We start from the raw sequence: 26,802 nt of genomic DNA on the forward strand, positions 1-26,802 counted from the left end.
GCTTGGCTCGTCAGAATGATGCAGGCTGGCATTGACCAATAGAAACAGGCCACGACGCCCGGGTGGATATAAAGGCAGGCTTGCATCCGGCTCGGGGTCTTTCCGCCATTGAAGATTGTAGAAGAAACTCCAATAAAGCGTGCATCAGAAGAATCCTGAGTGTTGCGTGCTCCTTGCTGGCGAGGTGCGCGCGACAATAGGCATCATACTGTATTACTCAGGGAATAACAACAAGAGAAAAAGTCTGCTTATGTTCAGTAGAAACATATTTTTTCAAATGTTTTCTTTGTTTGACTTTTTAAGTACATGTTTATAGTATATAATTACACCAGTTGTGGAGAATTGGTACATGTACATAACACATTTTAGTTCTTTTTTTTTACCTCATCCCTCCACCCTCTTTTATTTTTCCAGCATCAGATTCATTTACTTCTCAGTTAATTATCATATTTACAGATGAAAATATTTTAAATATTGTCAATCTCAGTTGGTGGAATGTGTGGGTGTGGAAACCACAGACGCAGAGGGCCAACTGTGCAGGCACACACATGCATACACACATGTGCACATACACAAATGTGAGTGCAAATGTGCACAATGCTCAAACACAATTTCATAGAAATGCTGATGTTCACAAAATATATTTAAATTTCTAAAGAATCTTTAATATAGCAAAGCTTTTTGGTGTATTAGTCTAACAGGAAAAGTAAATGAAACTATTCAATATTTCTCCTATTTTCTTTTCTTAGTTTTTTCTTTTTTTAGTTTTTGCTTGCCAAATTATCCACACATTAAATTTATGGAACACCAGAGTCAATTTTGAAATGATTTACAGTTATAGTAAATTCTGCAAACTGCATAAATTTAGGCAAATGTGCATTAATAGGCCTATATTTCTTTAAGCATTCATTTTACAATCTTCTATTATTTATGAACAGTGCACAAGAAATAATTTGCTTGTTGCACAGGAATTGTATTTATTTAATAGACTTTAATACCATACAGATTTCACTATCAAAACCTGAAGCTAAACTGTGATTTACACAGTCAAATATGAATCATAATATATACCAGCCACGGTGATAAACATACACCTTTGGCTGTCATTTTCTAAAAATTTTTATTTTATTGTAATAAGAATGCACAACATAGGCTCTGCTCCCTCAACTAACTGTTTAATATAAAATGCAGCATTATTCTTAAAAAGGCAAAATAGTAAGGATGTAAAGAATCCCTGTACACTGTTGGTAGGAACGCCAAATGCTGCGACTGCTATGGAAAATGGTATGAAGATTCTTCAAAAAACTACCAAGTGATTCAGCAATCTCACTTCTGAGTATTTATACCAAAGAGCTGAAATAAGGATCTTGAAAAGATATTAGCATAGCCACGTTCATTAGAATATTGTTCACAGTAACCAAACCACAAAAACAATTCAAAACATCTCTCAATGGAGCTTTGGCTTTTGCTTTTGCCAACAAGCTGACAAGAAAAATAAGCTACTAAACACAGAAGAACCAGGAGAGACAAAACTAAACTATCTTAACCAGCACATCACACAGGAGCACAGTTCTTCCTCGCACTGATTTCTGGGAAAATCAGTAACACATAAATCTATGACATGCAGTGCATAGGGAATGTAAAGTACTGTCTAAAGTCATTCACTCTGTCCTTTCAGCAAATCCTCCATCTAGGCCCAGTGCTAAGTCTTACAGCTAAACTGTACACTGCTTTTTATTGCTCTGTCCAATAGGCCAACACAGATTTGTTTTTTTAAACCTCTGTTTGTATACAGACCTAAACAAAAGTTCTTGAGAACCGAGGATTTTAATGTCTCACCCAAAGAAATCAGAGGCTTTTTTAGCACAGAAAGTTCGCTCCAAGGCAAAAGTCATGTCATTTTATCCAGTGATTCACAATGGCATCATGTCCGTGACTTGGCCAAAAGATATTCTCTTCTGAAAGGTACACTTATACATATGTAGAAATACAGTGGCCAGTCCTCTCTGTAATCTAACACAAAGGGTACAGAAAACCTGCTCTCACTCAAGGCTTTTGCAGTACACTTGTATATCATCAGAATGTATATGTACACGTTGTAGAACTGATCTGTCAAGGTAGAGTGGCCCCAAGGTCCATTTTACAAATGCTGTCTCATTAGGTCAATACTGTATTTGGAAGAGGAAATGTTTGTTTGTTTGTTGTTTATATAAGTCTATTATAACAAAGTTTTATTTTATAGATATGATTTCTGCAAACTCTTCCTTTTCCAAACCACTATCGCAATGGCATCACAACCAAGGGTGGGTTTAAAGATCTTCCATTGGACCAAACTGTGATAGATTGAGCAATGAAAAGTACATGATAATGATGACTACTGAATGTTCAATGAAACTTAGAATCAATAAAAATCCATGAATCCACAATAACATCTACAATATCTTGAAAAAATGCCTCATTGTTGCATCTTGTATTGGCTATTAAGCCTATTTATCTTTGAAAATTAAAAATCAGAGTGAACAAGTTAACTTGGTATTCTGCCTTTCCATAGTAACCATATTTCAGAGCAAGACAATGATCCCACTTTCATGAGAGAAAACTATGCTACAAAAGACGCCCATCTAATAGTCATAGTAGGAAAAATAAAACTGAAAAGAATCATTATTTTGAAATGTCTAATAAAATTATATATTCAGACAAGGATTAAAATGATTTGAAGACTATCACATGATTGGTTCATTGGGGACTGGATGTATACATGGTGCCAATGTGACCATACATATCATTTTATTGTTGTAAAGGGAAATTTACATGTACAATGGAATAACAAGGCTATCATCTTCCTAATACAGTGATGGATTTTTAATTTTAAGGATAATAGGATGACTAGAATCATGTGTTTCCAGGTATAACAGAGTATAAAATATATATTGTTTTTTATATATTCTATCTAAAAATGTTTAACTAGAATTTAATCAAAACTTTGGAACTAAATTCCAGGTTTCAGAAAATGCGAGGTATTGAGTGATAAGTTAAAGAACACAATGAGGAACCAATAAGACAATGGCCACAAGGTAGAATATACAACATACCAATTGGTTAAGTCCTTGGTTTATGAACTCACTTTTGATCAAAACACAGATTTATAAGACATGCAATATATGACCCTGGATTCAGTTATATTTGTAGAAACCAACCATTAAAAAATTCAGTGGACAATTAAGGAAAATTAAATGTGCATCTGCTATCAAATGACACTAAGTAACTACAAATTTTATTAAGTATTATAATTTATTTTGTCAGTGTTGTTAATATGTTCTTATTTTTTAGAAGTTCAGGTTCACTTTATTTGGTGGAACAGTATAACATCAGAAAAAAATTTTAAATACATTAAAAATTTTAAAAATTGAACATGAAATGTCTTTACTCCAACTACTCTGTGCTCCAACCCATGTTCTACCTCCTAGGAAGTACTGCATTCTCCATGACAGTTTTCACTAGCTAGAAAGACACATTTGGCTGATTAGGTTGGTTGGTTGGACAGCTGGGTGGTGGGATGGTTGGTTGCCTATCTCTCTCTTTCACAAAGCAATTTAGAAGAGATTGGATCTTGCTTGTCATATTCACAATTGTATGTAGGCTCTTGAAGAAATACACTGCACACAGCAAATGCTCAGTAAATAGCTAAATTCTTTAAAAATACATGTGTAAAAACCATAGCTAATGTTATACTCACGAACATTTTGTTTTGAAGTTTCCCTTTGCTTAGACATTTGGTTTTCTTTGGGAATGTGTTGACAATATTGGGAAGGAGATGCTTTTTATTTTACATATGAATGGAGCTTCCCTTGTGTACTGCTAGTTAATAAAGAGAAAAAGGATGGAAAGATGTGAGATTTTAATTCAGTGTTATTTTAAATCACATGTGAACACTCTGCTGTGCACAGCTGGAAGACATCCCTATCAAGTTCAAAGAGCTCAGTTTTCCAGCACCTGTTCTGAGCTCTAACCTGTTTACACTTTTCATAATAAGATAAAACTCAATGTTTTCAGAAAGCCAGTACATGAGAGTTCTAAACATATCCTACTGGAATTAAATCTTCAGTCCTAAAAATAAAGCTTACAGTGTTCAGATGAAAGAAAATTAAAACATTTTATTTTAAAAAATGTAACACTGAAAATCATAATCCAAAGTAACTACACCAGTGTGAATAAGAACATCTTTTCTAGCTACAGGAGGTATATATTATATTAAGATCAGGTTTAAATTTATAAACTACAGAGACTTCAGCTCAAAAAATACTAGTAACAGATTATTGTCATTTATAAAGTCTAGATTACAAAAAAACTAATAATACCATATGCTGATAATTTTAGATTTGACACTGAAAAATCTATTTTACATAATAAAGGCCACCAAAGACCATTAGGTTATGTGCCTGATGGCAGTATGCCTAATGGATTACTTTAGATTTCTTAATCTAATACAAAAACGGAGAATGAAGAGCAAGCATCACTCATACAGACAGCATAGCAAAAAATCAGTGGCTTCTCGGCTATATTTTTACCAGGCCACTTTTTGCAACCAGAGTTATAGTTCCACCTCAGTTCCCTTGTCATTCTTAGGTTTGGTTATCTAAGAAGTATGTCAACAAACTTGAGGTAAGTTCTAGTTGATTATGAAAAAGAAAAGTTGTCTTCCCACCCAAGCTATATTAATTACATCTAGTTGGCAGATAGGTAGTCAGATTTTACTAGCCACTCAATATGCTAGGATCGCAGAAAACAAAGAAGAAAAGAAAAATGGTCTTGGTCCCAAAAGTGTTCATATTTTGTTATGGAAACTGACCTGTTCCCCAGATGTATCCCAGCAGAAGCTTCATGAGAGGTGCCAAATATACCCCAAAGCTATGCTCAATTAGAGCAAATTTTAATATTAATATTTTCCTTCAATAGCATGTTAAATAATATATTAATACATTACATTTACATTTTATCTGATGATTAATGGGGCCAGATAAAATGATTATCAAAATTAAAGATCCATGCAAAAGTAATGAAAGTATTATCAGAAAGTTATGACTCAACTAATCCCCTAATACCAGTATAATTTTTGACTGAAAGGGGACACCTTAAAAAACTATGCATGTATCTAAACCATGCAAAGCATGAAGATATAATTCAGCAACTAACATACCAAGATCAAATAGGATATTTTTCACAAATACAAGGAGACCTAAAGCAATGTACTACAACCGTCTATAGTTTAGATGGTTTTTAAAGTCATTTATTATCTATTCAGAATGGAAAGAAATTTTCTATATATTAAAAATGGAAAGAATATCAGAAACCAATAGCAAATGCTACAATTTAAGTGTTCCCTGTAATGTTTCCTGGATGAATGTTAGTACCTATTTTCTAACTCTATTGGTATTAAATAAGTTAATACACATAAGGCACTTATACTAGTTCTCAATATTTGGCAAACAGTCTTTTTACTCTTTTATTTAAATAAGTTAATACATTTAAGACATTGATAATAGTGCTTAATACATGACAAATAGTCTTCTCACTTTTTGAACTTAAAAATGTTGCAATCACATTTAGTCTGTAAGTATAGTAAAATGAGCCATTAACCGTATTTGGTCCATGGGACATAGTTTGCCATCCCTAGTCTAGAATTCTACAAACAGCAAAAAAAGTCCATTAAAATTAAGACAGAAGCCTCTGAACGGAGGGAATAGAAGGAAGCACCAAGAATCTAAGGATACTTAGACAACAGTTGCACTGACAGAATTTTTCTGAGGCAATAATTTTGAACTATGGCCCATTCAAAAAGAAAGGAATAAGGGCTGGGGTTATGGTTCAGGAGTAAAGCACATATTTAACTTACATGAGGCCATTGGTTCAATCCCCATTACACCCCCTCAAAAAACAGAAAAATAAATCAACAGAAACTATGTGTGAAAAGATCTGATGACAGATTTACCCAACAAAGACTTTGAAACAGCTATCATGAAGATGTTCAAAGTACTAAATGAAAATGAGTTCTTTTTTCTAGTTCTGTGAAATACAGTGTTGGAATTTCAATTGGCATTGCATTGAATCTGTATAGCAGTTTTGGTAGTATGGCCATTTTCACTATGTTGATTCTTCCTACCCAGGAGCAGGGGATATCTTTCCATTTTCTTATATCCTCTTTGATCTCTTTTTTCAGAGTGCTGCAGTTTTCAGTGTAGTGGTCTTTTGCTTCTTTTGTTAGGTTGATTCCTAGATACTTCATTTTTTTTGGATGCTGCTGTGAAAGGAATTGTTTCCCCAATTTTTCTTTCAGTGAGTCTGTTATTTGTGTACAAGAAGGCTATTGATTTTTGGATGTTGACCTTCTGTCCTGCTACTCTGCTAAAAGTGTTAATTAAGTCTAGAAGTCTTTTGGTGGAGTTTTTTGGTTCTTCAATGGAGAGTATCATATTGTCAGCAAATAATGACAGTTTAACTTCTTCCTTTCCTATCTTTATTGCTTTAATTTCTTTCTCTTGTCTAATTGCTGTGGCTAATGTTTCCAGAACTATATCGAAGAGGAGTGGTGATAGTGGGCATCCTTGTCTTGTTCCTGATTTTAACGTGAAGGTTTTCAATTTTTGGCCATTTAATATGATGTTGGCTGTTGGTTTTTCATAGATAGCCTTTATTAAGTTGAGATATAGACCATCTATTCCAATATTTTGCAGAGTTTTATCATGAATGGGTGTTGAATTTTGCCAAATCAACAACTGGAATCTCATCTTATTAAAAAGCTTCTGTACTGCAAAAGAAACCATCAACAGAACTAAGAGACAACCTATAATGTGGGAAAAAATTTTTACCAGCTGCTCCTCAGACAAAGGACTATTATCTAGAATATATAAAGAACTCAAAAAAACCAGCCACCCCCAAATATAAAGACCCAATTAAAAAATGGGCATCTCCTAATAAGATTACTGACATTGAGAAATGGGAAGAAAGGAGCTAAAGGTGTAGGGAAGGTGGGATGGGTAGGGGAAGGGTAATAAGGGAAAAGAAAAAAATGTGAGATAATGAAAAGATGGAAATAAGATGTTTATAGATGGGGAAGGGAGGAGGGGGTGAAGGGAGGGCAGGGACAAGGGGAAAAATGAGGACCAAGACTTGTCATGTAAAGGTACAAGATCCCAACAATGAATGTAACTGTACTGTATCCCTAAAATGTACGAATAAACTCAGTTAAATCTGAAAAAAACTGGGCATCTGAAATGAACAGACACTTCTAAGACAAAGAAATAAAAGCAGCAAGTAAATACATGAAAAAATATTCCACATCACTGGTCATTCAAGAGATGCAGATGAAAACAACACTGAGATTCCACCTCACCCCATAAAGAATGGCTGCTATCAAGAAATCACACAGTAACAAATGCTGGCAAGGTTGTGGGGAGAAAGGAACCCTTCTCCATTGTTGGTGGGAGTGCAGACTGGTGCAACCAGTATGGAAATCAATTTGGAGATACCTCAAAGAGCTGGGACTAGCAGTTCTATTTGACCCAGCCATCCCTCTGCTGGGTATCTTTCCAAAAGAATTAAAAGAAGCATATCACAGTGTGCACCTGTTTATAGCAGCACAGTTCATAATAGCTAAAACTTGGACACAGATCTTTTGTCCATCAGTTGGAAACTGGATAAAGATGTGGCTTTTCTATAAAGTGGAATAGTACTCAGTCATAAAGAATGAGAAATTAGATTCATTCATAGGAAAATGGATACATTTTGAGGATATACTCCTAAGTGAAATAAATGAGTCACACATGTGTAAATACCGAATAGTTTCTCTGGTGTGAAAAACTGTAATAGTACACAAGATCCTAATGAGATAATCAACAATGTGAAATAGGAAGAAAAGAGCTAAAGGTGTAGGGAAAGTGGGAAGGGTAGGGGAAAGGTAATGAGGGAAAAGAAAAAAACATGAGAAAAATGAAAAAATGGAAATAAAGTGTTTGTAAAGGGGAGAGGAGGGGGGGGTGAAGTGAGGGCAGGGACAAGGGGAAAAAATGAGAACCAAGACCTGTCATGTAAAGGTACAGGATCCCAATAATGAATGTAACTGTACTGTATACGTAAAATGTACCAATAAACTCAATAAAAAGAAAAAAAGAAAATGAGGGGCAAGTCAAGAAAAAAAAATAGGTGAACAAAATTTAAATAATAATAAAGAAAATTTTAAAACTAAAAAATTCTATAGCTAAAAAGAAAGGTAAAATAATTCAAATGAAAAATTCATTGAAGATAGGACAAAGGATATTACTGAGTAGAAAGAAAAAAGTTTGAAGAATAATGAATACAACTTAAGGGACCTGTGGAACACCATTAAGCAGATTGATATATGCATATTGAAAACTCTGATTGTCACACAGAATAATTAATAATTGTAAGCACTGTAAATTTGATGAAATATATGAACATAAACATACAAAAAGCTCAAAAATCTCCAAAAACCTGAATTCAAAGAAACACACATTAAGCCATACTAAGATCAAAGTTTTCAAAGCCAAAGGTATAACAATGAAAATATTTATAACATACAAGGGATGTTCGATAAAGTTATGAAATTTGTCATCAGAAACTATGTAGGCAAGGATATAGTGGGACCAATATATTTAGAGTACTAAAAGAACAAAATGTGAACCAAAAGTCTTATATCTAGCAAAACCACCCTTCAAAAGTAAAGAAAAATTAAAAAATTTTCTAATAAACTAAAAGGTATAGGAGCTCATTGCTATTCTGCTAAGCACACACACACGCAAAACAAAAAAAAACAAAACCCAAGGTTGTACTTTAAGATGAAATGAAAGGACATTAGACAGTAAACTGAAATTACATAAAGAAATAAAGATAGATTTTTTTTTTCTGCTCATGGAATAATTAGAAATCAATAACAAGCAAATCTGAAAAATTTATAAAGTTATGGAAGTCAAACTGAACTTTTAAACAATGAGTGTATCAAAAAATAAATCACAAGGCAAATTACAAAATACTTAGATAACTGAAAATATTAATTTGACATACCAAAACAAGAGCACAGCAAAAAATAATGCTAAAAGAGAAATTTGTAGTTATAAAAGCACTTACATTAAAAAACAAGAAAAATCTTAAATCAGCATCAGAAAAAAGGCAAGAGTATGAACCTTGTATACAAAAACGCAGTAAAGGATTTAATCAAAACAATAAGAAAATTAAAATATTTTAATATTTCATAAATATAGGAAAGTAAGGTATAATATCTGTTTTCCTATTGCTAAGACACACTACTTGACACCTACAACTTAAAGGAGGAAAGGTTTCTGTTTGGATCACAGTTTCAGAGGTTTCAGTCCATGATCAACCGTCTCCTAGGCAGAAACATTATGATGGAAGGATATGGTGGAGCCAAGGTACTCTCTTCATGGCAGCAAAAGTAGAACACAGGAGAAGGACAAGAGCAAGGGATACATTATAACCTTCAAAGGCATGCCCTGAGGGACTGAACACCTCCACGTGGACGCCGCCTTCTAACAGCACATTCAGGTATGAACACCACTTGATTACACCCATTGATGAGTGTAGCACCCTTGTGGTCCTTTCCAGGAGACAACATGGTCAAGTTGATACTTAAGATTAACTGGTACATAAGGACTGAAACCATTTGTTACAGTTTAAATCTGATGTACTCCCCAAAATCTCACGTTCAGAGATGGGGCTTTGGGAGGTGATTAGGTCATAAGGACACTAAACTCATCCATGGATTCATCTATTGAAGAGTTCATAGCTGAATGTGCTGTTAGGAGGTGGAGCCTGGTGAAAGGAGGTGGGTCACTGCCAACAACCTAGAAGGTTGTGTTCTCGTCCTTGGCTCTTTCCTCCCCTCTGCTTCTTGGCTGCTATGGAGTGAGCACCTTTCTTCCACCATTGCTTCGAGCCAGGCAACGGTGGACTGAACTCACTGACGCCAGCAACCAAAATAAACCTCTCATCCTTTAAAGTATGGCCATCGAATATTTTGCCCCAAGAAAAGAAAGTGACTGATACATTATTGCTTTTAAGAGACAGGAGTTTGTAGATTAGAAAATTTAGCCAGGTCTCAGGATTCAAAATCGATGAATAAAATTACTTGCATTTCCACATAAATTCAACAAATAATTGTAAAGAATATAAAAAGAGAGTATCAGAATACGGTGTACCATCACATTAAATACCTGGTAATAGATGATAAAAAGTGTGTCAAATCTCCAAAGAGGAAATTAAAATTTAAAGGTTTGCAGATAAAAAATTTTAAATAAAAAAATAAAAGGATGGCTGGTAAAATGAAAGATTTAATCAGGTAGATCAAGTTCAATATTTACATGCACCCAAAAATGTATGCACAATTTAGCCATTCACTGTATAATCAGTGTCGGAAGCTAATGGCCACCACTTTGAGCACCTTTTGTAATTATAGAGGCCACAGGTAACTTGTATCATTCTCATGATATCTCAATAAATTTAGTATTAATGTATTTATACAAGTTTTTCTTTTCCTGATGTATACATTTTTTGGTAGCCTGTCCCTAACTAATCTTTGGATTCAACACAATTCTAGTCAAAATTCCAGCAGGGTTTTAAAAGAAATTAACAAAGTGAGTCTACAATTTATTTAGAAATGAAAACATAAAATGGGTGAAGAAATTCTTCAAGTTATATAACAAGAGTAGAAGGGAAGCCCAAGATCATGTCATCAGCAGATTCAGCACTGTTTTTTCTTGCTCCCCAAATGGCACATCTTCCTGAATCCTCACATGACAGAAAAGATGAACAGTCTATCCTCAAACAGTAGAAGGAAACCAAACTGCTCTCTCTAGTTTCTTTTATAAAGGCTTTAATCTTATTTGAGGGAGCAAAGCCAACAGGATTCAATCACTTTCCCACAGTACCATCTCTTAATACCATCAACAACGGGGATTAGGACTAAATGAATTTTTAAGTGGGACATTCAGAGTGCAGCAAAACCTAAATCTAAGTCAAAAATAGCATGCATTTTTCCATTCTTATTTACTCTCTTTCTTCCTCCTTATTCCTTCCAAACTGGCCCATTTTACTTTCACTGTAATGTCTACCAAGGAATCTCTAGGTAACTGCATGGTCATCTGCAAATTGGTCTTGTGTTTTTTCTATACAAATTGGTCAGTGAGTTTACTAGAGAGGAAAAGAGCTTAAGTATCCCTCAATGAGTTTCAAGACAGCCCCCAAACCCTTATTTTTATTCATGTCTCTGCACCATTTTTGCTGTTTGTCTGGCCCAGTTTCCTGGCACTATTATTCTTCAGATAGCCTATACCCTTACACTGATAGGAATTCATCACATATGCCTTTGTCTTTTCCTTTCCTGCTTCCTCTCCTTCCCCCTTTTCTACTCCTTGTTAGTTCTGAGGCCACTTTTCCACTAGCAATATTAATAATTCCAGAGATAATCACTGAGTGGCCTCTGAGAGACTGAGGAGCACTTTAATAGCCCAGTAGAGAGAATGAATATGGGCTCCACATTAGGAAGAGGGATTTCTAGGTTGGGAAACCAAAGTTTTGTACCCCAAAATAAAAACGGAGGGTGAAGTGTAAACTGAACAGACCTCCCAGGGAGTATAGCCCAGTTCAGAGCACCTCAGACTCCGACATTTGGTCTGAAATGATTTCATTTTATAGAGCTCTGAGAGACTGGTAAAAATCACATGGAAAACCTATGGAGGAAGATATTCTAAGCCTGAAATTATTTTCTATAAACAATTCTGCATTTGCAATATCTGGCATCAGTTAAAATATAGCTAAGCATCAAAAGAGGCATGAAAACATGAAAGAGAGCAGGCAGAAATGTGAGGACTTAATCAGGTCCAAAAGAGCTAGCTCCAAAAGAGTTAATGTTAACAGATAGATTTTAAAATAAAAATGAGTCAACCAAACAAGCAAATTTATCTCCATTCGTAAATACCATCCACAATAATTTGGCTTAGCAGGCATCCTTAGAGAAATGAGAAGTGAGACAAGGAACTGGCAATCCTCTGTCTCCAAGGGCTATTCGTGGGCACTGAAGGGAACAATTCAACAAGGCTGTGGCATGGGACTGTCATACAGCAGATGCCTGAGGAATAGCAATGGAGAAGGGAGAAACTCATACTATCCATACTGTTCTCTATGTGATGTACATCTGTCAGGTTTCCAAGTGTCTTGTGACCTTCTTTACATAACTGAGGATTGCCAACATTAAATTTTAAACACTGTAGAGCCCTCTAGGACTTAAAGTATAAGAAAGGACATCTTTGACAACTTCAAGAGATGCAAGAAGTACAAGATGGCTATGGAGCTAGAATCATTTATAAGAGCTGGGACAACCTCCAACACTCAGACCCAACCATATTGCCACGAGCTTTACTTACCATAATGTCATCATGGCCTGCTTGACCTAACGCTTCATGTTAGCAGAGACTGTGTCACTCCTATTCAGTATGCTTTTCCCAATATTTGTCACAGTGCCCAGTACTAAGTGAAGGTTCAACAGATGTTTGTTCCATAGTCACAAAACTTCACTACTAGCTGAGGCACTCCATATATTTTGGTGCTAATGAAATGGAAATGTACTGAGATTAAGTAACCTACCCGGTTACCTGCTAAGGGAACAGAATGGTGGGATTGAATACCCACCATACTCAATCCCACAATTAATAGTAATAATAACACTGCAATATATCAAGCACTTCTTGAAAGAAATTATATATGTAAACTTTTAAGGATCATTATGGTCCTATTAAATAGTTAAATGAGAATCCTCATTTTAAAAATAAGAAAACTGAAGCACAGAGAAACTTAAGCAATTTTTCTAGATCTTATGGTTACTAAAAAGATAGAGTAAGGATTCAAATGTAGGCGGTCAGGCACCAGAGTTCAAGCTATTAACCACGTCCAATGCAATGGGAATATTACAAATGTAACCTTTGAGTCTTCTTTCCCAATGAGTTCTATCATACTATGCTGTCCCTTTCCTAAAATGCAATCAGCTCAACTGGTAGTGTTTTGACTCCCAATCATACTCTCTTTGCAAAAGTCTCATCTTAAAGTATTAAGTTTGCTTTCATAAGCAGCTAAAAGCCTAACTGTTCTATCCACTTTTTTAAAGCATTGAATCAAAAGGTACTGCTACAGAATGAATTACTTTTTAGTAAAAATTAGTCAGGTCTGTTACAAAACCTAGCCCAACTGTGACAAAGTGCAAATACGTAAAAATAATCATACATTCTCACAACAAGTTTTACTTAAAACATGCTGGTTAACTGGCTGGCAATGTTGGATTAATCTTTCCCAAAAAACTTCATATTTTTCAACCTTAAACATTGTACATTGCAGTGATGAGAAACAGTGTTTCTTATGACATAGTAGTTTGACTACTGCATTTTGCACATTGTCTAATTATTTTTTAACTATTAGTTTAAGTCAAGCACCCATGAGCTAAATTGATTGCCCTTCCCATTTGAAGGCTATTGACAAATTTTTTGGAATAGAGAACTATATTTTCTATTCTTTGCATACCTATTTTAAGGACATTTATTTGCTGTATCTGCATGCCAATTTCATATGTCAAATATATGCTTCATATCTGTGATAGGATGCAATCAATACGTATAAAACCTTCTGTTCTCAAATTTATTTAGATGTCAATATTCTCTTTAGCCACATGTGAAAATTGTTATCTGTTTAAGTCCAACACAAAGCATAAGGAGAGTTTTCACAGAACTAAAGCATCATTTACTCAAATTTAAATTGAGATGGTTAGCATTTGGGGAAAAAATTGCATACTACAAATAATCCACAGTGAACCCCAATGGGAGAAAATCTGTGTTATTAAAGAGAGTGATGCAAGAGGAAAGCATTTTAGTGCATTGAGACATGCATCCCCTTATGAGATAAAATATCCCATTAGTGTAAATGTGATCCTGGACTCTCGCAAGATGACAGACCTGAGGTCACAGGCAATGCAATCTGTGGTGCACAATTTACCCAGAATTAGGCTAATATTGTACATCTGAAGTTTTCATGGGCTTGTCATATCTTGTCAACTCCTGAAGTTTCTGAGGACCAGTACTGCTTTAATCTCTTCTAAAAAATATTTTACATACAAGGCAAATCCTGCTACACAGGACATTTGTTTGCTTGTTTGGGGTTCTCTTTCAGCAATGTGGACACTCTGCAGAGAAAGTACCCTCATTATAATAAACAGCATCACTGTGCCTCATGACATCTAATTTCCCTGCAGATCCTCTCTCAACCCTGCCCTTTGCCTTGGGAGGTCAACAGACAAGGGCCTCAGTAACAGGCTCTCCTGGCCTCTCCTCCAGCTTGCTCTTGGGCAATGGGAAGCCCGGCAGAGAACCACAGCGAGAGGGGAGAGTGCAGCTAGGCTGACTCGAGGCGGTCATGTCTTTCCACAGAAGGTCACAGCTCTCAAAACACATGATTTACTCCTTCCGACTTCCAACACCCTATCTCTACTCTCCTCCTTGGTCTGGTGGTGGGTACACTCCTATCAGCCCCAGAACACTTCTCTTGTAATCTGTCTACTTCCTGACTACTTCTGTAATGTAGCCCCTTTATGAAACACCCCCGCCACCCACACATGAATGTCTGATTTGAATGTGCCATCAAATTACACTTGAATATGGTTAAAATCAACATCAGAAAAAAATCTCAAATTTAATAAATCACACCTAGAAATTGTGGTCAAAATTTTCTTTGAATAGGGAGTAACTAAGCTTTCTTTTGCTTATAAAATAAACAGTTAAAGATATTTTAACTAAGGTGACAAAAGAACTTATTAAATCGTTCTTTTAGCCTTTCCAGGAAAACATAACTGATTTGCTATAAGTCATGGATCTAAAAGACTATCTTCTATCCTTCTGTGAGCACCTATGAATGCCAGCCATTTCGCTAAGCATTGGAGATGTAACAATTGATGAAAACAACAACAATGAAAACCACACGCAAAACAAAGAGTCCACACCTCCCAGAAGCCCAGAGAATAGCCAGTCATTACTATGCCATGTGATGAGGGCAGTGATGAATAAGAGAAAGAACACTGTAGCTCAGAGTGGGATACAAGTGAAATTTTCCTGCAGCAGAAGGGATTTTTTTTTTTAACATGGAAGAAACCACCTTTTATACAGCTCAGAGAGAAGGAGAAAATTTCTAAAAGAGATACAACTATAGCACAAAGAGTAAGAACAAAGTTAATGCGTCAAAAGCCATTGCATATCTTGTGTTTAAAAAAAAAAAAGAAAAACTTAAGATACCTTTTGTTTACTTGGAGGATGCAAGGTAAAGTGTTTTGAATTATTAAAATCGGTTCAAGTGTTGTAAGCCAGAAGGACTCTATCTCAACCTGAGGATTTATTATCACTCAGCCATCTGTGACCAATAGTCCCCACAGACTTGTTCCAAATTTATTTTCCCAAGTTAAATCTATGATGGAAAAAAAAAAAACTGGCACCCTTTCAGGAGGTGAACATCTGGATTCATTTTGAACAGGTAGGAACCAGATACCTGATATTTTAAATTTTTAATGATCGTAAGGAATAATGTATAAATATATTATTCTATCATAATAAGTAGAAAGAATTAATCAATTTAATTAGAGGACTACTGAGAGTGGTTGGAATACCAAAAGGTCTACAAAATTACAGAATACCTTTTTGAAGATTAAAAAAAAAAAAAGCAGGCCAGGGTTGAGAAAGTGTTTGATTTAAGATCTGAAGTCCCCAATTTTGTTTAATTTGGAAGATTAGTCACATGAAAATTTTTCTTTAAAATGCATTTCAACTATGAATGTCTGTAAATTAGATAACATACATATAATATAGGTGCCAAGGGGTACAGTTTAACTCATTCTCAGAGTGAAATATAATTAGAGAAAAACCTGGAATTATTGTCTCCCTCAGACCAAGAAACTAGGAGTTGAAGAATAACCAGAACCACGGAATTCTGAATAGTGGGGAAAATGTCCACATTTCCAGAGGTCCTCTGGGTCCCCTTCAGTGATCGGGGTAGATGGACATGCAGTTCCTCTGTCAGTCTTCCAGTTTACTTCAGCTGTTACTTGAAAAGGGGTGGAGGAAGGAATCTGTCCTTCCAGGTCATAGGGAGAAAAGAGTAGTTTTCCCAATCAAAATACAATGAGTTGGGCCTGGGATTTAGCCCAGTGGTTCCAGTGCCTGCCTCGCAAGTGCGAGGTCCTGAGTTCAATCTCCAGTATCAAACAAACAAACACAATAAGTCCATGAGGCCATCTACAAAACATGAGGGCTGGGGATTAGGGTGGGAGATGAGTGAGACCTCAACCAAAGGAAACAGCAGGGCTGAGGGAAAATCCCACAGAAAGAGTCAAGCCTGGGCTCCTATTTCCTGACCCCCACTGTCAGAAGCAGACCAACACTGGGCATGCTGAGGGTCACTTCTGCTATCCTTGCCACCAAGAACAATGAATACCCCTTCCTTCCTCTCTCGTAAAGGCCTGTAATCCATGTATACACAGTCATACACATAACCACAAGCAGGGTAGCTAACGGATGGAGAATTTCATCACAGTATTATAAATTTTATTTGCATTTGTTGTTGATGATGAGAATTGAAGGGTTTCTATTTCCCGTTACCAGTGATTGTGTATGTGTATGTTTGCCTGTATCTTTTTCCTGCTTTTGGCTGCTTTGGTTTGTCTTGCTGTGGTACTGGGAGGTGAGCCGAGAGCCTTTGCACTGAGTCACATCTCCAGCCCCTTGTTTTTTTAGTTCATGTTTGCAGCACGTGATGTTCACATTCCTCGTGTGGAGTCAGTCCGTGTCCATGACACATTTTCAATCCTTTATTCATCCTTTTCCCTTCCCTCCTCCCTCCATCTCTTGTTCTTTTCCCCTTTGAGAAAGATCTCTCTCCCAGCTTTCTATTTTCTATCTTTTGTGTTGCTCTTCATTTATAACTTGGGTTTCTCATATAAGAGAAACCATGGATATTTACGCTCACAGGCCTGATTTCTGTCACTTAACATTATAGTCTCAAGGTCCCCATTTTCCTACAAATCACTCAAGTTTATCTTTCTTTCTGGCAGAGTACTACTCTGTTGTGTGTAAATACCATGTTTTCTTTGTCCATTCATCTGATGATGGAGAGACAGGCCCCTTCTAAGATTTAACTACTATGACTCGTGCTGTTATAAACATGGGAAAGCATGTTTCACAGTAACATGAAGTCTTTAGCTCTTTCAGGAAGATACCTAGAAGGGGAATATTTGGTCAAATGGCACTTCTCGTTTTACTTTGTTGGGGAATCTCCACACTGACTTCCACAGTAGCTGTGTTGGTTTACACTCTCATCAACAATTTAGCAAGATTCCTTTTTCTCCTGTCGCCTCACCAGCATTTGTTACTATTTTGATTTCTTATAGGTGGCCATTTTTTTCTGGGCTAAGAATTTTTTTTTTTTTTTTTTTTTTTTTACTTTGAGACACGGTTGTAAAGTTGCCCAGGCCAAGCTCCAATGTATGATCCTGCCTCAAGCCCTCTCAAAGTGCTGGGATTACAAACAAACAAGTGCCACCACAACCAGTTTAGATTGCTGTTCTTTTGAAATGGTCATACCGGTGTATTTTCATCTTTCTATATACTCATATCACATCATGCTGAATATAATATAATTGGTCATGAGATTATCAACATGACTTTCAGTTGCAAGAGAGAAGTTTTAGAGGCTCTAGAGTATTTGCTAGTTATAAGAGAAATTATGAGTGATAGCTCTACTTTTTTCTGGATCAGTTAAATCAAAACCTTATGATGCTGGTAGGAAAATGCTCCAAGTTTTGTTTAAGGTAACCAGACTTATAGATATTTAAAATTAAGTATGCAAAATGTATTTATTTAATTGGGGTAATAATGAAGCAACACTTTTCTTTCTTTTTCAGGACAAAGTAAGGGAATAAACTCATTACTGTAAATAATAGTACTGGTACCATCTTTTTTTTCAGCTTTAATTGAGTTTATTGGTACTTTTTAGGGATACAGTACAGTTACATTCATTGTCGGGATCTTGTTGGTACCATCTTTTTATAACTTGTCTTGGTTCAACACATGATGCATCTTTTAAAGTCATACTTTTTTTGTAAAGGATCCATAATCATCTTGTAAGAAAAATTTCTTAACCAGCATAATGTTTCTTAACAACTCAAAGAGATATTTTAAGTTACTTAAATATCTTTCAAGGTTCCCTCCAATTTTTATTTTTAAATCCTTATTTCTACTTAGCACAAATTATTATTTTTTTTTAGAATGAATAAAATTGACTGTCAACATATTACTGTACTATTAATGCAGGTTATTTAAAAGAAGGTACAGAATTCAAAAGTAGTAGTCCTTCATCCTGTCATAACTTTGTCATATATGACCTTTTGGCCCTTTCATTTTTGAGCAACCACTGTAGGTTGACACAGTGCTTTGCAGTTATGAATATGAACAAGACAAAAACTCTGCAATAAAAACTGGCTTATGATTAAAGTTTCAAAGCTCATCAAATAAAAATACAAAATGCCTGGTTAAATATGAATCCCAGATAAACAAATTTTAGTATAAGCACACTTCAAATACTTCATGGGACATACACTAAAAAAAAAAGAAATTATCATTCATTAGAAATTTCACTGGGAATTCTGATTTTACTTGGCAAGTCAGTTCGATATAATAGAGTAATAAAAGCCATTTTTTCTTCTAATAAACATAAAGCAAACAGTTGTACAGTATAAGTGCTATAAAATAGTAACCTAACCATGCTCAAGAGGTGGAAGGTTAGAGAAAAATTCCTTAGAGCTGTTTTTGATTCTTGTGTCTGGTAAACAGATAACCCTACTGGTGTTCCCAAGAAGGAGGAAAGCATGAGTAAAGGTAGAAGCCAGGAGAGAGCCACACTTATTCCAGGACTGTACTCCATTGGGGCTGGCACAGCAGCTCACACCGGGAGAGATGTAATAAGGCCCACCACAAACAATGTATGTAAGCCCAGCTTATAAATTATGAAATAAAAACAGAACACACTATATTTCCAGTGTAGTAATTATAAATCCAAGGGTATAATAATTTAGTAATATCATGTAAGTTGGTGCTATTTCTGCTGGGAAAAAAAGACTGCTACTTATATCAAGAGTTATTGCTCCCTCTACTGGTAGGAAAAAGGAAACCATTGGTGATACTAAAGCAATACAAAGGTGGGGTAAAAATTGAACATGTCATTATAAATCACTTGTTAATACTGACAATTTCATGAACTATCTTAAACTGTATAACTGTTCCCTCCTTCACAGAAACCACAATTCAGAAATTAATTAGTGAAAAAAGACTCAAAAAGTTGAGGGATTCACCATTAAATGGTTCCTGTCAAATTGATTCAATGAACCTCACCAAAGTTCTTCCTTTCCTTATCAATTTTTCCTGCATAATCCAGCTGAAATTTGCCAGAGGGAAAATAGTAAATCTGTTATTAAGTACACTGTCTAACTGCCTAAAAGGTAGCTGTGCATAAACAAGACTCACTCTGTGAGTTTGTAAAAGTACTGTTTCCATGCTAAACTCAGTAAAATATAAGCACAAGAGGGACTTAGCAATCACTGCTTTTAGCAACTGTCCCAAAATGACTGTTATCAAATCTAATGTAGTAGCACTTCTGCAACGCAAATTCTCCTCAATAAATAAAACTCTTCAGCTGCCTACTTGTTGTGGAACAGCTGATTGACTCCTGCACGTCCTCAATTAATTAGCACCACCTGTTTAACAAAAGGAACTTGTTCCCGATGGTCCAGTAGATCAACTCTGAAAATCCCTCTGTGGCAGGAACTCAGTCTCTCCACCAGCTGGGCTCATCTCTCCTGCTCATGTCCCTCGCCCAGGCCCCAATTCCAGTGAGGCTGCTCTCTCTTTGGCCCTGTGTTAATCAGCTTTTCATCACTGTGGTAAAATACCTGAGATAAGCAACATAAAGAAGGATAGGCTTATTCTGGCTCACGGTTTTAGAAGTTTCAGCCCATGGTCAGCTGACTCCATCGCATTGGGCCTGTAGTGAGGCAGAGGACCACAGTGGAAAGCTAGTGGAGGGAAACTGCTCAGGTCATGGTGGCCAGAAACCCTTCCCCATTGTAGTGGGGTGGTGCTTTTCAAAGGCACGTGCCTGGGACTAACTTCCTTCCACTGGGTTCTACATCCTAAAGTCCAACACTTCCCAGTAGTACCACCAGCTGGACATCATGCCTTCAATGCACAAGCCTTTGAGGGGACATTCAAGATCCAACCTATAAAAGGTCCCCACTGCTGCGTCTCCCTGCAGAAAAACAACCCATGCATTAAAAGGGAACTTCATTCATCTAAAAGTCTAGAAGTCTCAACAGCTATTTTATTAATTGCTACAAGCTTACTATGACCTTAACTCTCTACATCCTACCTGTTCTTCATATTTAGACTCCTTCCTATATGCTGTGTAGTACTTAGTGATTTCTTGTCAGTTGATGGGCCAACGTGTATGTGGGGACATCGGACAGGCTAATAATTTGACACCCTTCTAATAGTGGTTAAATCTTACTCCAACCCTGAGGTATAGGTGATGTTGAGAAGATATGGGGGAGAAGAGAAAAGGAAGACCTCAGACCTCAGCCACTACAGTTCCCAAAACTTTCATACTGCTCTCCCCAAAATTCAAGCCCTGCAGAAGGCATGTCCTCTAAGGATTTCACCATCCTCTTCCTCCTCACTCAAGAAACTACTCAAAAATATTCATCCAAGTACACAGAGTGCATAAAAATAATAAGATTTTCTCAGTCTTGTTTTGTATCACTGTCTGGCACACCCTAGAGACTGGTAACAGCACAGTCGCCTGGCTAGCCTACTCCATAGCCAGCTCTAGTTAAGTTTGAAGTAAGTCTTGGCTCCCACCCAAAAGGCCTAGCTATTCCGATGTTCTGCATTTACCATGGGATCTATCATGATTCAGTTCGCACTAATGTTCTCAATCAATACTTGATGAGTTTTACCATAATCATGAATAGTCATCACCATACTGCTGCCTGATATATCTAGTTCAGAAGTCTTAGAGATGTTATAAATTGACTGTTTGATAATATTATGTTTATGTTTTCAGGCTGTTGGTGTAGAGCTCTTCTTATGGCATATATATATATATAATATGGCTTCAATAAAAGCATATCCAACTTAATATATAGTCATTTCAGCCTTTCCAAGCTTATAGAATTAGTGCTTTCATTTCTATCTATATTATTGGCTCGCTAAAGTCACTGGTCACTGGTAAGCAAGAGAATGAAATGAGATTCTTTCAAATAGCAGGCACCCAGATTTTTACCTTTTTTTTTTTTTTTTTTTTTCTGGTACCATGGATTGAACTCAGGACCTTGTGCTTGCAAGGCAGGCATGGTGCTACTGAGCTAAACCCCTGGCCTTAAAACCCAGATTTTAGCATTGTCATTCCAATTTTAGTATATGTGCTGCCGAAGCGAGCACACAGCATTGTCATTATCAATAAATAGTACAAACCGGCTACAACATGTGCAGTCAGACTCACTATTATTGTTACTGTGGTAGTTTAATTATAGTTATTAAAAGTAGCCAATCAGAGTAGCCTAACAATACAGCTGGATGAAAGAAAGTAGCCCATTGTTCAAACTAACTGGAGCAGCTGGTGAAGCTTAGAAATGTAAAAGAAAACACAAGAACACAGGATAAAAGGTTAAGACAAGAATAGAGAAATAAGGACCTATCCTCTCAGGAAGAAGCTCTGCTAAGTCAATTCACAGTTAATCTCCAAACTGGACTGGAAAAAAACTCAGAAATTTAAGTATAACTAGTTAGATAGATCTCAGCTTCTAGTGAACCCAAAAATAAATAACTAATTGCTTTCAAATCCTAAACCCACAAAAGCACCCATTTAAAACAAATCCCCTGCTCTGCACATCTATATAAGGCCAAACAAAGAAAGGACACGGGACTTCTAGCTTTTTCCTTGTTACTGCTGCTTATTATTTCTAATAAACACTCCTCTAACTTCCTCCTTTTGTCTTTAATTTTGTTCTTCAACTTCATGAGACAAAGAACTCAGGTTTATATGAAATTAACTGTTTCATTACTGCATCTAAGATATGTGAATGCAATCAACCTAGTGGCCAAAAATGTTAATGCAATTTTCAAAGGAGCCTACTTTATAACTCTGTTATCCTTTAGCACTGGAAAAATCTGACTCAGCCTGACATCCCTCCATCAACTGTCTGTGACAGTTTTCTAATTTACCATAATCTACAATGTCACTCTTCCAAAATTCCATTACTTTCTTGCCCACCCTCTGCCAGACTTTTCAACTACTCACAAAAAAAATTTCTTTTATAGGCTAGAATTAAAGCTTTGCACACGTTTAAAAAAAAAAAAAAAGAAAGAAAAGCCTGCACATTTTATACCTGCTGTTGCTTCCTGAGAAAAGGTTACAGGAATCTCAAGTAAATTTTAATGAGTTAGCTTCTTAGGTCTCAGAACTGATTTATGTAGGAAAGCATTTGAGATTTTGTAGTAAGTACATGGCTGACATGAATTATCACGTAGGTGTACACCATTCAACATACAAAGTCCTCTTGGCCAAGTTAGAGAAGCAGAATGATTTTTAAATGTCACTCTTGGACTTTCTGCTAACTACAAAGAACTAAGTATTTAGAAAATCAAATCCCTGCTTCTGAGAAGTGACTCATCATTAAGGTTCTTCTTTGTCAGTGGAATAAAAAAACAGGAATGGGAAGGATTTTTTCCTGATTAATATGAGAAGGAAAAAAATTAAGTAACTCTCTTTTCATTACTTTCTCAGATTATATATCCACCCAGTTCCTCCTCCTATTACCAGACATGTGTATGACTCATAAGATTCTATTTGAGGTTTCAGCTCAACTGCCCTCCTCCCACAGCAGAGTTTTCTGTTAAAATCCATGAGACACAGAAATGGAAGAGCCTGAGCTTTCAAAGATTCTAACTGCCAAGAAGACAGGACAACATTTTTAAGTAGGAGGAACATAATGCTATCTTCTCCATAGATATTACCTTTAAAAATCTATATTATATCACTGCAAGGTTAAAAAATGTTATGAAGCTTTTATAAATTAATTTCTGGACTGCAGATTTAGCTCAGTGGTTTTGCCACCTGCCTTGCAAGCACAAGGGCCCGAGTTCAATCTCCAGTACCAAGAACTATAAGTTAATTTCTGATCTCTAATTGCTCAAGAAGAATGCTGTTTTGCTCATCCAAGAAAAATATTTCTGAGTGTCTACTATGTGCAAGACATGTACTAGGCACGGAGAACTCACAGAGCAAGGAACCCTTGTTAGATTCTAATTTAGCCATGAGTGTTGGAAGTCTATATCCTGGCCACCCTTTAAACCCCAACCCCATACCACCCCAGGAAGTTTTTGCAATCTTCCCAATCATACGTTATAATTTTCACACCAATGAATTTCATTTTTATCTTTCTTGGAGTCTTTAGCCCATTTTTCTTCATAGTCAAATAATACATGCAATTGCCCTTTTTTATCACCATTACTACACCAACAGTTTGTTATTCCCTGACTCACACCATCAGGCCCTTTTATGAACTGGAAATCCCACGGGATAGGCTGTTTTTTCTTTCTTCCCCAGCCTTCAATGTACAAATGGGAAGAAGACATTTTTCAAACTGAAATGTTTCAATCAGTTATATTTTGTTATATATAACTTCAATGGCACAATAATGATTCCAAGGGTGTGACGCAGAGAAGGAGTAAGGCTAACAAGGAGTTTTGTTTTGTTTCTGTTTTAGTTTTCTTGGAGACTTAAGACACTTGATTTCTATGATCTTGCAGTTACAACCTTTCCCAAGGTTGACAGAATTGCCTAAAAACATAATGGCTATTGAATCATACTAAGCCATGGTATGTTATTTTCTGATACAATATTAGTAAATGGATTTTCTATAATCTAAGGGATGCCTTAATCTAGGCAAAGAATATGTCCTGGAAAGTTGTCATTCACAAAGCAGGGAGGGCAAATTTCCAAACAATAAGGACCTTGTAGAGTTTTAAAAATTGGAAAGTCAACTTCTCCTTGGCTACAAAATGTTAATTTGATAATTTGTCTCAATATTTATAAGAATCTTTTTATTAAGCATTTATTAAATCTTCATTTCAATATATTAGCAAAGACCGGATATTTTGTAGAATTAAATATAGTGTTTTCTCGAACACTGGAAAATTAAATAACTGTCCTCAACAATAAAATCTATTTAGTCTGTCAACAGAGTCCAAATTACATTTTTTGCAAACTAGAACACCTATCTTTTGGCAGGAATTCTGCTGCTTGGAAAGTAGTTTTTAGTCTTACTATCAAGCACAGTGGGAGATGATTTGGGAGTGATTTTTAAAATTTTAATCTTACATTTTGCATGAGGTATAGACATATTGAAAATAACACAATCACCATACTCAACTACACTCCATTGTTCTAATATATCAGAGTTCTTATTAGATCAGTAAAATTTTAACACGTCCTATTTTAACTTGATTTCCCTGATATTAATCATCATTCATATTTTGGAAAAAAATCTGCCAGATTAACCTCAGCCAAAGCTTTTAACAAGGCCCATCAGGAGAAGGTTCCCAAGGGGATCTTCCTCTTGCAGAGGTGTCTGGAATGCTTTCCAAAACTCTCTCAGGAGGACTGCAGCAAAATCAGCTAGTGTCAAGGGAAGTGAAATTATTTTTGCATCTCAGCAGGCATTGTTTGGGCAGCCCAGTTTTAGGAAGAGGAGAAGAGAGGAATAATTACTGACTAAAATCGAATGAAAGAAAAGTAGAGGGGGATGGATGCCTGGGGCAAAAACATGCGAATACTACTCTGGGAAAGTCTCATGTCTCAAGTTTATCAATGTTCCTCATAATACTTACAGGTATATGGAAAGTAAAGTCTAAAACAAAATGAGAAAATCAACTTCAACCAAATTTCTTAGTCAATACTCTGTTACTGTAACAAGTACTTGAGATAATCAACTTATAAAGAGAAAAGGTTTACTTGGGCTCATGATTTTGGAGCTTCTAGTCCACGACCTGTTGGTCCCATTGCTTTGGGGCCCGTAGTGAAGCACACATTGTGCCAGGAATACATGGCAAAGCAACACTGCTCAACTTGGGCAGAAAGCAAAAGAGAAGAAGGCGGGGAAGCCCACTGTTTCCTTCTCTGACATAAAGGCTTAGCTTACACTTTCCACACCTCTCAATACTCCACAAGGAACCTTCAATACATAAGTCTTTGGCAGGGGTCATTTGAGTTACAAGTTACAGGAACAACAAAAAGTAAAACTCCACAGTAGCTTCTAATTCATAACATCATTACAGTGCTACAGTATATAGGCAGTGCAAGGTACAGAGATGATTTCACAGCATATAGTGAAATAATGAATTTTGTTATATTTTTATCCAAATTGTGCTAAGAAAAGGATATTAATTTTGTCGACATTTTGCAAAATGATGGAGTTCCTTCTTGGTAGAAATCAACTTCATAGAACAGTTATAACTAGACCAATGTAATTAAAAAATATTACCCTTGTTTACATGATTATTCTAGGCCTTTATGTTTAGATTGCCATGTAAACTACCTAATTAACTTTATTCTATGTATTTGTGTATTTATTTGTACTTTCTAAAACAAATATTTATTAGCACACTACTGCATATAAAGTGTTTTGTTAGGACATTAGAGAAAATGAAGTTTTTAATTTAGAAGATTTTATCTGCTTAGGATAAAATGTTTTAGGGGTATTATTGAGAGTCATTTACACAAGATAAATATCTATATATTTTCTATAGTATGCATATTTTTTATTTTGCAACAAATGTATACTATCTAAAGAAAAGAGAAATAAGTTCTGGTGTTGTATTACATAGTATAGTGACTACACATAATGAAATTTTCTCTAGGCATTTCACAAAAAGCTAAGGGAAAGGACTTTCAATGTTTTTACCACAAAAAGTAAAAACAAAGTTTGTAGACAGAGATATACATGTCCTGGCTAGAAATAACATAATTTATTCTTATATCAAAGTACCCAATAGCATCTCAAAAATATGTACACTTTTTGTTTCACATAAAAAATAAATTTTTCAAAATAAAAATTTACAAAAGGTTGAGAAGAGTAAAACTAGGAACTAGGAAACAAAAGAAAAAAATAAAATACATTTTTAAATTATCCATAATCTCATCTTCAGGTGATAAGAAGTGCTAAGACTTTGTTTTACATCTTTCAACATTTTTTTTCCACACCTATAAGTAAATCATATGTGGTAGGAAAAAAACTATTCTGTGCTAGCTCAAAAGGACACTGTGTCTGTCAGCAAAGTTCTTGGTGCTTACTTGTAAGTGATGGGTAGATAATAATTAGAAGCAAGGGAGGTCGGGGCTTTAGCTCAGTGGTTCCCCCGCAGGCCTTGCAAGCACAAGGACTGGTATTTGGTCCCTGATACCAAAAAAAAAAAGAAGGGTAGTTTCATTTACATAGGAAGAGGCACTGAAAAAAACAGATACATCTGGAATATGGAAGAAAAAGGGAAGACTTTTCAGTGAAAAATGTGATGAAAGAATTTAAATCTCCTGGAGAGACAGGAGGTAGAGCTTTGAGTCCTTGAAAAAAAAAAAAAAAAA

The 26,802-nt window shown here is 35.8% G+C and overlaps 1 long non-coding RNA gene across 1 annotated transcript in view; it reads right to left on the reverse strand.

The window, feature by feature from the left end:
- LOC104857372 overlaps positions 1 to 26,802 on the reverse strand; it is a 148,006-nt gene that overhangs the window by 97,735 nt on the left and 23,469 nt on the right. The window lies entirely within an intron of this gene.

Source organism: Fukomys damarensis, unplaced genomic scaffold, assembly GCF_012274545.1.
Source record: "Fukomys damarensis isolate Sample0158 unplaced genomic scaffold, DMR_v1.0_HiC HiC_scaffold_37, whole genome shotgun sequence".
Taxonomy (NCBI): Eukaryota; Metazoa; Chordata; class Mammalia; order Rodentia; family Bathyergidae; genus Fukomys; species Fukomys damarensis.